The following is a 13,749-nucleotide window of genomic DNA, read 5'->3' as shown; positions in this document are numbered from 1 at the left end:
CAAAAACAGAGCCCAGGAGATGTTTCCAGTAGCTTGTACACACTGGGCTCTCAAGGCATGCTTATTACGTGTTTTTAAGCCCTGAGAATGGGGCATTCTCAAAGAACCTCCTCCCAGATTCTAAACAGCAGTCTTCCAATCCAGCCACCTCTGCTTGCAGAGGATCGAGCACAGAAGGATTTTGCATCAGTGCAAAGACACAGGAAGAAAACCTAAGCAGGCATGAGGTATAAACCCAGGATTCTCTGCCCTGGGCTAGCATTGGTGTGCCCTGGTCAGGTAGCCAAACCAAAGAACATTCCATTCAAAATTATGTTCATGCACAGGTAAGAGATCCATGAGCAAGAAACGTGGGGTCATGCTAAGCAGCTGGGGCAACCTGCTAGATCATCTGACATCCACAGTACTGTAATTCCCCCTGCATACCTGGTATAGTGCATTACACTGTGATTCTAAATAGCCCTCTGACCAATAACATAAAAGACTTTAATAGATTTAAATCTATGACCTTATAAATCAAAGTTCTTAGAAGGGGGCATGTATTTATGATGTTATTATATGTATATAAAATGTGTGTCTTGTGATCATGTGTGTGCATGCACACGTGTGTGTGTTTGTGTGTGTGTGTGTGTGTGTGTGTGTGTGTGTGATTTGCATGTGGACATCAGAGGGCAGTGCTGAGTGTCAATCGATGCCAAACATATTGCTTGGAATGAAGTCTCATTAATTTTAATCACTATATACACCAGATTAGCTGTGTCGGGAGCTTCCAAAGATTCTATCTTTACTTCCCATCTTACCAGAACAGCAGAGACATAAGAAGTGGGCACTACTCTACCCAGTTTTATTTGGAGTCTCAGGTTTTTAATTCAATTCTTCATTCTAGCCACTAATGCAAGCACCTTGCTTGCCCACTGAACCACCTCTCCAACTTAAAAATCTCTCTTGTTTACAAACTTGTCAAGCTGCCTCCGTAGGCTGATAGGGAAACACCCCATGAGATTTTCACTTGTGAACCCCAGAACAGATCTTCCATGCTATCTAAACTAAAATGACTTTACTGATGGCTATTTTATCCCAAACACAGCACAACATATTTTCAGTGCAGCAATATGTCAAAATTAGGGATTGAACTGCTTCATTCTTAAATCCCAGAAACTGTTGCTTAACTTGCATAGCTGACAGCTGTTTGAATTACAGTGCCTTTGGAGCCATAGAATTATGTACTTATAAAGGTTAGAAAGCTAAAACCATGCTCTAGAGTCACCATAGTTATACAGGCAGCAGTGCCTCACGCCTTGCCTTTAATCCCAGTGCTCAGGAGGCAGAGGTGTGTAGATCTTTGTGAGTTCAAGGCCACCCTGGTAAACAGAGCCAGTTCCAGGACAGCCACAGATGAAATCCTATCTTGAAAAACCAAAACCAAGAAAAAAGAATGAAATACATGCACAAAAATAATGTAAAAAGGTAAAAGAACAACTGAATACATATTAAGACCTGGATAGTATAAATATCCACAAGCTTTTACTTAAGTAATAGTGATATGTTCTTCCAAGTGATTGTTGACATGCGATATATAGATATGTATATATACACATGTATATATATGCACACATACAATTAGTATGTGTATATATAAGCAATAACAATGATGCAGCTGCTATTTTGGGAAGCAGTTCCTGTCAGTTTGGGTGTTGGAGATTAACCTAGTGACTCATTCACACTAAGCTCTACCACTGAGCTGCACCCCAGCAGGGCTCATTCCTGCGAAGACTATAATCCATGGGTGAGTTCATTTAGCCTCGCAGGCTTCGTGGAGTTGATGCTACGTTTTCAGTACTTTGGGACTGGCTTGGAGAACAACGATTCGCGTTTCCTAGTTAGCCCTCAGAACCTGCTGCTAGAGTAATTAATTTTAACTCTTGTGACTTTTTATTGTCGCCAATGATCTACCTAGCGAGCCTTGCCACAAGAACTGGGAAATCCTACCACCTGTCTAAGGCTTGCAACTGTAATCGTGTGTGATTTAAGCCTTTGAACAATCCACCAGGATTTTCCCTTAGATCTTTAAAAGAATAGCAATGAGTTCAGAAATGGCACACTAAAGTCGCAAGATGCTCAGAAGAAGCACACGATGGACATTTTGCTACACCACATACAAGTACATATGTGACACCATGGCGGGATGTCCTGCCAGCCCCAAATGTTAGATTTGAACAAAACTTCTCAATTATGCCTGGGAAGTACAAGGGGAAAAGGAGTGAGGGAAAGAAGGACATAACTGTTTAGCTTATAAAGTTTAAGACCCTTTCCCATGCTACCACGTGGTTGTTAACTCAACAATGTCCTTCCAAGGGGGAGAAAGTGAAAGAAAGACGCATCTAGCCAAGGACGTTCCAAAGCCAGCTCCAAACGCTGCTGCTAAGTCATGGAATTGTCCTCTAACCAGCTCTATGCCTGAGAACCTTTCCAAGGCTCACCCTCAGCAACCACTTCTGACCAGTCTTGTAACTATCAGGACTGTCTCCATAAAGCTGTTTATTTTGAGGCTATTTTCTGGGGTGAGGCCAACCTCTCTATGAATAACAAACAGAGCCTCTTTATTTGGATTGAGACACTTGCCTCCCCTCCTCTCAGTGTGTGCCACATTCAGTGTGTGATCACTCCCACCAATCTAGACAGGAGTCAGGGTAAATAAGATAAAAAGAATTATCTCAGGTCAATTATGAAAATAGGTGGGGGCAGGGAAAGGAGAAAATGTGTGACTCAAGCCAAAATGTACCCAATGTACTGTGGTATAAATAAAAAATGTACCAGGAAAACCAAAGATCTTCTAGAGAGTCTGTAGTTCCACAGACGCCTTCCTGTGCCCAAACAGATCCTTCAATAGATCAGGGTACTTATAACAACTACAGCCATAGCAACTCCAAGCCAACACCATCCACATTACAACCATCACCCTCTGCAAGACATCACAAGGCCTCACGTCAAGGACACAGCACCTGTGGACACAAACCTTAGCAAAGCAAAGCAGCTATTTGTTCAAGAGGTACAGAACCGAGCTGTGAAGGAAGTGGTCCTCAGTGCTGGCCTCCAGTGACTGCTCCAGGGTAGTTGCATGGTGGGATACTAATGGCAACATGCAGAGAATCATCTAAAAGCCACTGAGAAAATATCTTCAATGTTTTGGACCCTCTGAGCTGGTCCTGCCCAGTAGCCGAGAACTTTCAGAGCTGAGTAAGAGAGGAGACAGACCAACACAGATGAGGAATGAAGCCCCGGGATGCCATTGATGCCAATGACAAGCTGCCATGTGGAGCTGCATTCCAACTTTCACCTCCATTTATTAATCAGGGACAGTGGTTCTCGGTTTACCAATTAAGCCCACATCTCCAAGGTTTTACACTGTGGCTGAGTGAAAACCCAATTCCACTTCCTTCTTGGAAGAATGAGTTTCTGCATTCTTCTATGATCACTGGCTGAATAAATATCTTCCCTACAGAAGCTAGACGTCTTTTGTAGGGGTCAGAAGTACAAGGAGTACCTTTCTAGATACTGAAAGATACCTTTCTAGATACCTTAGTATCTTCAGTGGTCAGATTTTCTCTGTCCCCTGGTGCATGCGTACCTGGTAGGATTATTCTGGGATCTGTGGAGGCACTTGCCTGGAAGTCGTGGAAACACGTTTCCTTGTGGTGAGCAACATTTTATGTCTCAGCGTGTCTCCTCATTCACTTCCTTCTTTGTAATTCCATCCTGCTTCCTCGTGATTAAAACACTTCCTGCTCAAGATCATGCAATCCATCTAACTTCTACATGTGTAAGATTGTGTACTTTCCCTTCTCTCTTTCCTCTTGCAAGGCTCTATTCGTGGATCACAGAGGACACTGCCCATCGATGACTCCTTTAGGGTCTGAACACAAAAAACGCTTCTTTAAAACTCGGGTTTTGGGCCTGAGGAGATATCTTAGTTGGCAACACGCTTGCCACAGAAGCATTAAGGCCAGAGTGTTGATCTGTAGCACACCAGAAAAATCTGGGAGAGATGGCTTAAGGCTGGAATTCTAGCACTGGGAGGGCAGAGGCTGGAGGAGGCCCACTGCACAGCTAGTCTTCCTAAATGATGAGCCCTAGGTTCAATTAGAGACCTTATTTCAAAATGTAACACTGACCTCTGGCACCTACATATACCCACATACACATGTACACAAACATCAAAACACACCCACAGACTATGCTACACACACTCATGCATATACACTACACACATACATATGCATACACACACTTGAATAATTAAAATTCCGTATTGTAGGGCTGTAGCAAATGTTCCTCTGTAGTAGATAGTTCCTTTTCACAGACTCAAGTCGCTGTCTTTGAGAGTTAAACTGCACAAGTCTAAGTAATCCAGAGTCAAGAAATTATCACAAGGAGCTCAAATAGGCTCAAGTGATTTAAAAAATAAAAGTCAGATTTTAGTAGAAAATAAAAGCTCCCTTAGTTTTGTGACACTCTGCTAAGTCATGTCAGTGTCTATTGTTAAGGACAGTTGGCCAGAATATTCTAGGTCCAAAAGTTGCTTAAAGAACTGTCATTGTGCCGGCCCTCCGAATCTGTGGAGCCCCCGAGCAGGTTGTAGAGAATACAGTTCCTGAATTTTAAACTGTTGTAACTTCCATCTAGAGCACAAAGACCAGACCAACCATAGGGACTTTTGTGTTGAAGGGACACAAAAATGAAGAGATTTCACTGAAGAGGGAAACATCAGCCAATCAGAAGTGTGAGGATGATCCCAGGCAGCCCAGAATGAGCAGGACAGATGCAGTCATTAGCACGGTTTCCCGCGAACAGTCCTATCTCTCCACATTATTCTGATGCTCGCCCGCTCACACATGCTGTGTCTCTCTGGAAAACGAGAGCCAGCGTCTCTATCTGAAAATGTCTGTTAATCACAGTTTTGAAAATCATATTTTAGCAAAGGACAGAAACACTCACCAATGTAGCTAAAATGAGAACGGGAGGGAGAGAGGAAGAGAAGAAGCAGACAGCCCCCTGAAGCCAAAACAACTCAGTGTGGGAACAGTGTCATGTTGACACATCTCTGAAGCCCAGTCAATCTGTAAAGTCATCAGAAATGAGACTCTGTCCCAGATTACCATTGTGATTTGGGGGTGTATTTATCCTTTGGTAGAAAGTCTGTTCAAACGAACTCTCCCGTACTTAGACTGCCTGTCTGGCAATGCACTCACAGTGATCTTCATAAAGAACATTGTCAAAGGTTACCTTTTCACTTGAGCATCCTGAGTTGAAGATGGACATAGATCTTCACATCAAAATTGCCTTTTCAAAATGGCAGCCACTGAATGACTAGCTAAAGAGGGCAAGGCATTTCAAATAGAACAGCAAAGACCAGAGAAAACAATGACCCTGGGAAATACCATTGAGCAAGACTACGAGTTGGGACAGCAGGGTTGGAAAGAAAGAAGACAAAGAAGTTAGTTTTTCTCAGCTCTTCATCCATTCCTCAAGACAGAGAACACCTGAAAACAACATTGTTCTTTGGTAGACCAGATGTCCATATCAATAGGCTAACATGTTCAAGGATAGTGGCCTGCAGATTATAGTAAGCCATGTTAAAAAAATCAATATACCTATGGACTCAAAGTTACCCATTAGACACCATCCAACTTAAAGCATCATACGATAAGCTGTATGATCTACTGTATACACAGAAAGCCTTGCTATAAATAACTTAATTCCTAGCTGTATACATATACTACAGAGAAAATCAGGCTTCCGAACCAGATACTCCTGCATCTGGGTTGTGTTTGAAACGCAGTAGCAGTCTCAACTGAACGGTAATTACCTGGTAATCATCACATGGATTGACAGGTGGGCACTACAGTAAGGCTGACTTTCCTCATAGTCTATCTCTGAATCATTGCACTGGCTTTCGAGAAAACAGGATACAGGCAGCCAGACTGAAGGAGTGGTCCGTCATTAAAGGGAAGGCATGGCCGCAGGAGCATAGGGCAGCAGGCACATTGCATCCACGGTCACAACACAGAGAAACGAATGCTAGTGCTCAGCTTGCTTCATCCTTTTTATCCAGTCTGGAACTCAAATCCACAGGATGGTGCTGCCCACATTCAGACTTGGTCTTCCCGTATCAGTTAAGCCTTTCTAAAAGCACTCCCACAAACATATCTAGAGATGTGTTTCCATGGTAATTCTAAATCCCATCACACTGACAATCAGGGTTAGCCATTGCACCCTGAGATTAGTATGGTACAGCTCACTGTGGAGCCCATCTATCTAGCAACTCATCTGAGTCCTTCAGAGCTTCCTCTGTGCTTTCTAACTTACAGCTTGATCAGGAATTGCCTCCTCTGGCCCTAATCATGGCCACCCTTCCTACTCTCTTCTTTAGCTCCATCTCATCACTGGCTTATATGTACTTGCTTCTCCTGATTATTCATAAGGCCTTCTTCTCCCACTCTGTAGCATAGCCTGATTCCTCAAAGACCCACTGTCATTGAAACCAAGGTCACATACCCATCATGAAGTATCTGACGCTCATACAACTGGAATTGCACCTGCTTTAAGAGAAAGATTATAAAAATCTCAATGGAAAATTACAAAAAAAAATCCTTGGAGATGATCTATGCAAGGGAAGTGACTTGCTTTTTGAATTTCATCAGCTTCTCAGTAAATCTACCCCTGAATAGAACTCCATCATTCCAGCAGGCAGCTGTTAAAGGCTCTGTCTGGTGTTCTGAGAAGCCCATCCATTTTCACGGTACTTAAGACTTGTTTTCTTTGAAAATTTGAGAACTTAATAAATCTTAAGGATGTTTACGTCCATAAGAGCTTGCAATCAATACCTGCTGATGCAAACGATCAAACCAATGAGAAGACTGGTTCAGAGAGGCCCCAAGCCTCTGGTGTGTGAACTTTGAGGTAAAAGAAAACCAGGAACCCAATTACTCTGCTGGAAACAGCTGTGAATACACATCTACCTGGAAATTAATTGAGACAGCTTCTAACCCATAGCTCTGGAAATCCCTCCGCTGAGTTTCTGACATGAATGAACTGACAATAATATTGGTAATTTAGAGAAGCCGAACTCAGAAGTAGAGCTTAGGGGAGAAGGACTGAAGAGCGTGGGGACATTCACCCCTTCCTATTATCCACTGAATCCTCGGGCTGCCTGCCCCATCCTCACTCGCAGGTTCTTGGCTCTCCTCTCAGTAACCTTACTTATGGTGAGCCATGAGCAAGAAGCCGAGTTCTTCAGATTCTATCACAGCCACATTACTCAATGTGTCTATCCATCCTGGCAGGATTGCTGAACTTATACCTGTCTTCGATAGTAAAAAAATTATTATTATCTTCATGTTGGATCTTGGAATCCAAGATCAAGGTTTGAGAGAGTCAGTTGTCATAAAGGAATATGCGAATGGTCTTTACAGTTTGTAGGTGGCGCTCTTCTTGAGTCCCTTCGCGTGATGCTCTTTGTAAGCATGTCTGTGCTCTTGTCCATGTTTCTCCTCTTTCAAGGGCACCAGCTGTACTGTATTAGGTGCTACATGAATGACCTCATTGCATGTTGGTTATCTATTTAAAGAATCTATTCCAAAGGAAGGTTGCATTTGTGTGTGCTCTATGTTAGGGGTTGTGCTGGCTAGATTTATGCCAACTTGACATGAGCTAGAGTAATTGAAGTAAAAAAGTCTCTATAAGATAGTGTTGTAGAAGAGCCCGTGGGGCATTTTCTTAGTTAGTGATTAATATGGGAGGGTCCAGGTCACTGTGGGTGGTGTCACCGCTAGGATGGTGGTCCTGGGTTCTACAAGAAAACAGGCAAAGCAAGCCATAAGGAGCAAGTCAGTAAGCAGCTCTCCTCCATGTCCTCGGCATAAGTCACTGCCTTTAAGTTTTTGTCCTGATTTCCTTCACTGGTGAATAATGATATGGAAATGCAAGCCAAATCCATTCTTTCTTCCCCCAAGCTCCCTCTGGTCATGGTGTTCATCACAGCATTGATAACCCTACCTCTACCTACATATCTCTAGCATGGTTTGGGGTGGAGGTAAAATGTTTCCCACAGGCACATATGTTTAATCACCGTTTCCAGTTGAGGTAGTTTGGGGAGGGTCTAGAATCTCTTTGGAGGGGCCCCAGTTGGGGGGTGCTTGAAGTTGCATAGCCAACTTTGCTTTCTGTTCTATCTCTGTTTCCGGTGTCAACAAGATGGGAGCAATGCTGGCTGCATCCTCCACCACAATAGAACTACCTGCTGCCTTGCCTTCTGGCAATCGTGGACTACATCCTCTCAACTGTGAGCTAAAGGGAATCCTTTAAATTGCTTCTTGTCGGGTATTTGGTTATAGCATCCAAAAAAGGAGCAGAGGCATATACAATTCAACCTCTAGCTAGGACTATCCAGCTCTTTTTTTTAGAGACTGAGGAAAATGTGCACAGACAAGGTGATCTTTAGCAAGCTCACGGAGGAAGTAGACAGAACAAAAGGCATGTGGGGAATTAAATACATAATAGTAAGAGATCTGGAGAGCTAAGAACTGCGGGGCTACTGATTTCATTCCGAACTTCGCGAAAGATACCATGAAAAGGCAGGGCCCTTGTTGATGCAATGAAACACATGGCCTTCCTTGTTCCCCTTCCCATCCACCAACAGTTGAATAGGTTAACTCAACCTTTCTTACTGTTGAAAGACTGACTAGCTTTTCATAATCTGATAAACTTTAGGTCCTTTAAATGCCTGTCTGCTAGCTAATTTGGGGTTCTCAGAATGAGAAGGGGAGACCCATCACTTCCTGTGAAGTGTGGTACCAGGTTTTCATGTGTATTTTTGATCTGCACAAAAGAGATGAGAATGGCAAAATTTGTGAAGCACGCATCAAAAACCACAAGGACCAAAGATTGTCTAAGAAACCATCCCTATCCCTTGAATGTTACATCCCTGAGAGTGACCAGACAGAGTGGTCCACCTTCCTGTGTTAGTTCCTTGTCTCACACCACCGAAAACAAGACCTAGGCATTCCTAAAACAGAGGAGATGAGAGATATATGATCATGGCAAAATCCAGGTGCCATAGCAGGGAGAAACCATGACATCTGCACTTCACATGGCAGATGCTCCCTCAGGTGAGCAGGATCTCTTACTATTATGTATTATGTACTGACCACAGAATGCCACGACACGGTAGAGGATCCTAGGCTCTCTCGTTTCTTTCCTTCTGCCATCTGCTTGGCTGCATCTTTTGGCCTTTGGTTCTTACCCTCTTTCCAAAATAGAATTTACTTTTTTGTGTGTGACTGCTGTGGGTGTTTGGGTTCTTATTTTAATTTATTTTAAAGTTTGATTTAAATTTGGAACCTGTAGAAGACTTTTGACATTTATTTCTGGGGGTGTTTTCTGAGGCTCGATGAAGTGGGTGTTGATTGACAGGCAGGTTGCCATGGTAATAGCTGTCACAGCAGAGACTAAAGCTTTATTTCATACTCTTCTTTTGTCAGGCAAAGGTTTGTGGGATATTTTAAAAATAGTAAAAGTGCTTCGGAATTAATAGGAAACTGCTTGGCGACTCCTTTCTAACACACCTATCAGAACCTGTGATTCTTCTTCATTCTCCAGCATTGTTTTGCATATATATTTGTAACTTTGGCCATAAAACATGGCATTTCTGGTACTGATTTGTTCATTCTTCTCTTTCTTCCTCTCTCTCTCTCTCTCTCTCTCTCTCTCTCTCTCTCTCGCCCCCTTCAAAATCACACAGGTAAAGAAATGGGAGTCATGAAAAAGCACTGAGCTACCTTCCCAAAGAGACCCCCACCTAGTGCAGCCACGGGCTTGGCTACTCCCCTATCTCCAGGCTGGCACTACATTTACTAACTTCTTCATGTTATAGATTTATTCTTTAAAAAAAATTATACTGATTTATTGTACGTGTGTATGTACACATATGGAGGTCAGAGGGCAGCTTTCAGGCGTCAGCTCTCTCTGTCCTATGGAGTTGGGGATTTTTTTTTCATTGACATCATTTTTATTTTTTTTTTGAGTTTTTTTAAATTTATTTATTTATTAAGGATTTCTGCCTCCTCCCCGCCACCGCCTCCCATTTCCCTCACCGTCCCCTGATCAAGTCCCTCTCCCTCATCAGCTCAAGGGAACAATCAGGGTTCCCTGACCTGTGGGAAGTCCAACCCACACACTGAGACAATGGGGATGTTCTATCGGGAATTCACCAAGGCCAGCTGGCCTGGGTCTGAAAAAGCATGGGATAAAACCGGACTTGCTGAACATAGCGGACAATGAGGACTACTGAGAACTCAAGAACAATGGCAATGGGTTTTTGATCCTACTGCACATACTGGCTTTGGGAAAGCCTAGGCAGTTTGGATGCTCACCTTACTAAACCTGGATGGAAGTGGGTGGTCCTTGGAGTTGGGGATTGAACTCAGGTCATCAGACTTGGTAACAAGTGCCTTTAACTGCTGAGCTGTTTCTCTGGGCTCATGCTAAGGTTTTAAAGAAATAGTTCAAAAGATGGGGACATATGTGTGTGTTTTTGAAAGGAGTTCCTTTAGACAATTGTTGGATGTATTTATTCTCACTTCTAATCACTTATCTCTCCTCTGCCATAACTGGAGTCTTGAAAAGTTGGATATACCATTAAATGAGATGCAGGATTTGCAACCCAACTTCTCATCAGGCCCAAATCTCTTATTTTTGAGGACTCGCGTTCCCCAGACATTCATTATAACTCCCCCAAGCAATTGAATTCTGAATACTTTCCAAACATCCCTATAGGAAAGAAAGAAAGGCAGAATCCCCACGGAATCATCTGCTCTGGGATAATGAACAGTGACCCTCCTCTACACTCATCTTCCTATGAACCTGAATCCAATCATCTATTTTCTTTTAAAAACATGTCCTTCTTCGTGCTCCCCTCACACCAGCAAAGCACAGGGCCCAGAAGAGTCTAGTCGGCAGCTGGATTTTCAAATAGAGCTCAGAGGCTGTATGAGCATTACTTTGTATTTTTCTGGCTGTATTCAATTTCTACTGTCTTGTTTTGGGTCTTGTTTAGCTCACTCTTATATGAATGTCAAACTTTGAATCTGTTAAGGACCATCATCTGGACCCCTGCTGGGAGAGCAAATTTTTCCCCTTGGAATGCTTTGGATTTCCTACCTAAACAAACAAACAAACACATTTAAATTCATAACTTGGAGGAAGTAACAAGAGATAGAGATGGGCATTTGCTTTCATGAAACTTCCCTCAGACTCCTCCAGTTACCGGGGTCATTTCAATGAAGGGGTTGGAGGAGGGAGTTTCTCCATTACCCAGCACTTTTATGTGTTTGCGACAGTGTATGAAAATTCACTTAGTAAAATTAAAAATGTTTATCATATTTTTCACCTACTGGAAATATCTACCTAAGATCTATGAGATCAAAGAAGGCCTTAATTGTGCGTGTGGCAAGGCACAATGTAACAGTTCAGGGGCCTTGGGTTTCTAAGTTAGATTTATAACAAGAATGAGACAAATGAGATCTACTGCTGAGGAGAAGAATCGGTTGATCCCATCCTTCCTTGCCCACAGCTCAAGCTGATTAGATGATATGATAATATGATGATATGATATGATAACATGGTATGTTGTGTGGTCAGGTAAATGGGACAGACTTTCTAATTTGACTGCCAGAAGTCTAATTAAATTCAGGCAGATACCATGGACTGAAATTCTTAAGGAAAAAAAGATAAACCTGCCCCTGAAGGCTAATTGACTGCTTAGGACCCTATAATTGTGAGAGTTGGAAAGTTAAAGATCCAAAATCAAATTCCCTTTGGTTGTCCTTAGCCCCTTTAAAAGTGGTTCCTTACCCATCTCTGTGTCTGACCTAATGCTCTTATGACTAGCAGCTAAAAACCTTTTTAGAATTCCTTGCCTTAGCAGGCCATTGTGTCCATCAATTCCACAGCTATGGACATTGTAAGATAGCATCTGAGGCCTACAGCAGAGATTTCCCAGCTCTTGTACCCACCTCTTCATGTTCCCATCAACATATTTGAAAAAAATAATAACCTGATATATAGTATCCTTTTGTTCTGTGGCTATAAAAAACCACCTGAAACCATTTCTATTAGGAAGAGTTATTTGGGGTAAAACTGAATCCATGTACCCATGTAGGTCATGGTCACTCATATTTGGCTCAAGAGCCAACTTTGAGGTGAGAGCAATGTTTTATTCTGATAGTATCAAACTTAGGTAAAGACCAGGTGAGAAAGAAAGCAGCTAATAAGGGAGCAAGAGATAGTATTAGAACAAAACTCAATCATGGAAAAATGCTACGGAATGCAGAGGTAAGAACTGTCATGACAAAGACTACAACAGTACATGGACATGACTAAATACAGTTGCGCCCAGCATTGGCTAAACCCGCCCACGACAGTTACATCACCCCAAAGCTGGACAAAGCTACCTACTGCAAAGTCTACTCCCAGCAAAGCTTCAGGTACTTCATGTAATTGGGGAGAAATAGCAGAATGTCTGAGACCCTTTTCTAGCATAATAAAGTACAAAAGACATCCTACATCAAATCATCTTAAGTAAAAATACTGTCTGCTTTGAGCTAAACTTTCTTGGTCTTCTTGGGTCATTCCGTTTATGATTCTATGAAGTTAGCAACTTAGTTGGGACTATGTTTCCCCATCTTTAATGTAACTCCATGTCTATCTTCCCATTTCCGTTCCCACTTAGTAAAACACAGCTAAGTTCAAAATTGAATTTTCTGTCTTTCCTTTCATTCTCTTTCCCCTTCTCCAACTTCTACCCCCAGTTATCATCACTATTACCACCATCGCCATGGTCACTACTGTCACCACCACCACCATCACCACCACCACCATCACCACCACCATCACCAGCATTGCAATCATCATCATTACCACCATCACCACCATCATCACCACCATCACTAACATCATCACAATCACGACCATCACCACCATCATTACCACCATCACCACCATCACCACCATCACCACCACCATCACCACCATCACCACCACCATCACCACCATCACCACCATCACCATCATTACAATCATCACCATTACCACCATCATCACTGTCACTATCACCATTGCAGCCACCACCAACATTTTTGTCAACATGAAAGAAGGATGTAATTAGTGTACAGTCCTATTTTCACATGTATTTCTCACAAATGTACATTTTCAAATGAATTTAGACAAAGAACCTTCCAAAAGGTTCTCCTTATAGGCTCTCTTGGACCCTGCTAATTGTCTCCAAAATTGTATTCCACCTGTTATAAATGAATCTAGTGTGAATATTATTATATGATCAATCTGAGTAAGCTATCCATACTTGTGTAATTCCTTTACAAACTATGAATCATACTGGGTGTTGTATACACTGGACCATGCCCCCACAGTTGATCCTCACAACACATAGAAAAGGAAAAAAGAAGCAAACTGTGAACATTTAGTAGATAAACTCCTTTATGGGGACTATAACCAAAAAAGCTTACTGTCACTTTAACAGAGAGCAAATCAATAAGTGATATAGGGTTTTAGTTTTTTGTAACATTAGGATGTTGACTTCAGCAATAAGCACGCTGTAGATCAGAAGTCAGGACAGAATGTTCTTCAGTGCACAGTTAAAAGGCTTCTCCTCTTAGAACCTTAAGAACCATGTTT

The 13,749-nt window shown here is 42.3% G+C and overlaps 1 protein-coding gene across 5 annotated transcripts in view; it reads right to left on the bottom strand.

Moving 5' to 3' along the window:
- The window catches only part of Esrrg (estrogen related receptor gamma), a 608,081-nt gene that overhangs the window by 481,777 nt on the left and 112,555 nt on the right, over positions 1-13,749 (bottom strand). The gene's annotated exons all lie outside the window — the stretch shown is intronic.

Source organism: Microtus oregoni, unplaced genomic scaffold, assembly GCF_018167655.1.
Source record: "Microtus oregoni isolate MIOR12 unplaced genomic scaffold, Mior012 000047F_ref0000412, whole genome shotgun sequence".
Lineage (NCBI taxonomy): Eukaryota > Metazoa > Chordata > Mammalia > Rodentia > Cricetidae > Microtus > Microtus oregoni.
This window is presented reverse-complemented; position numbering and strand designations above follow the sequence as displayed.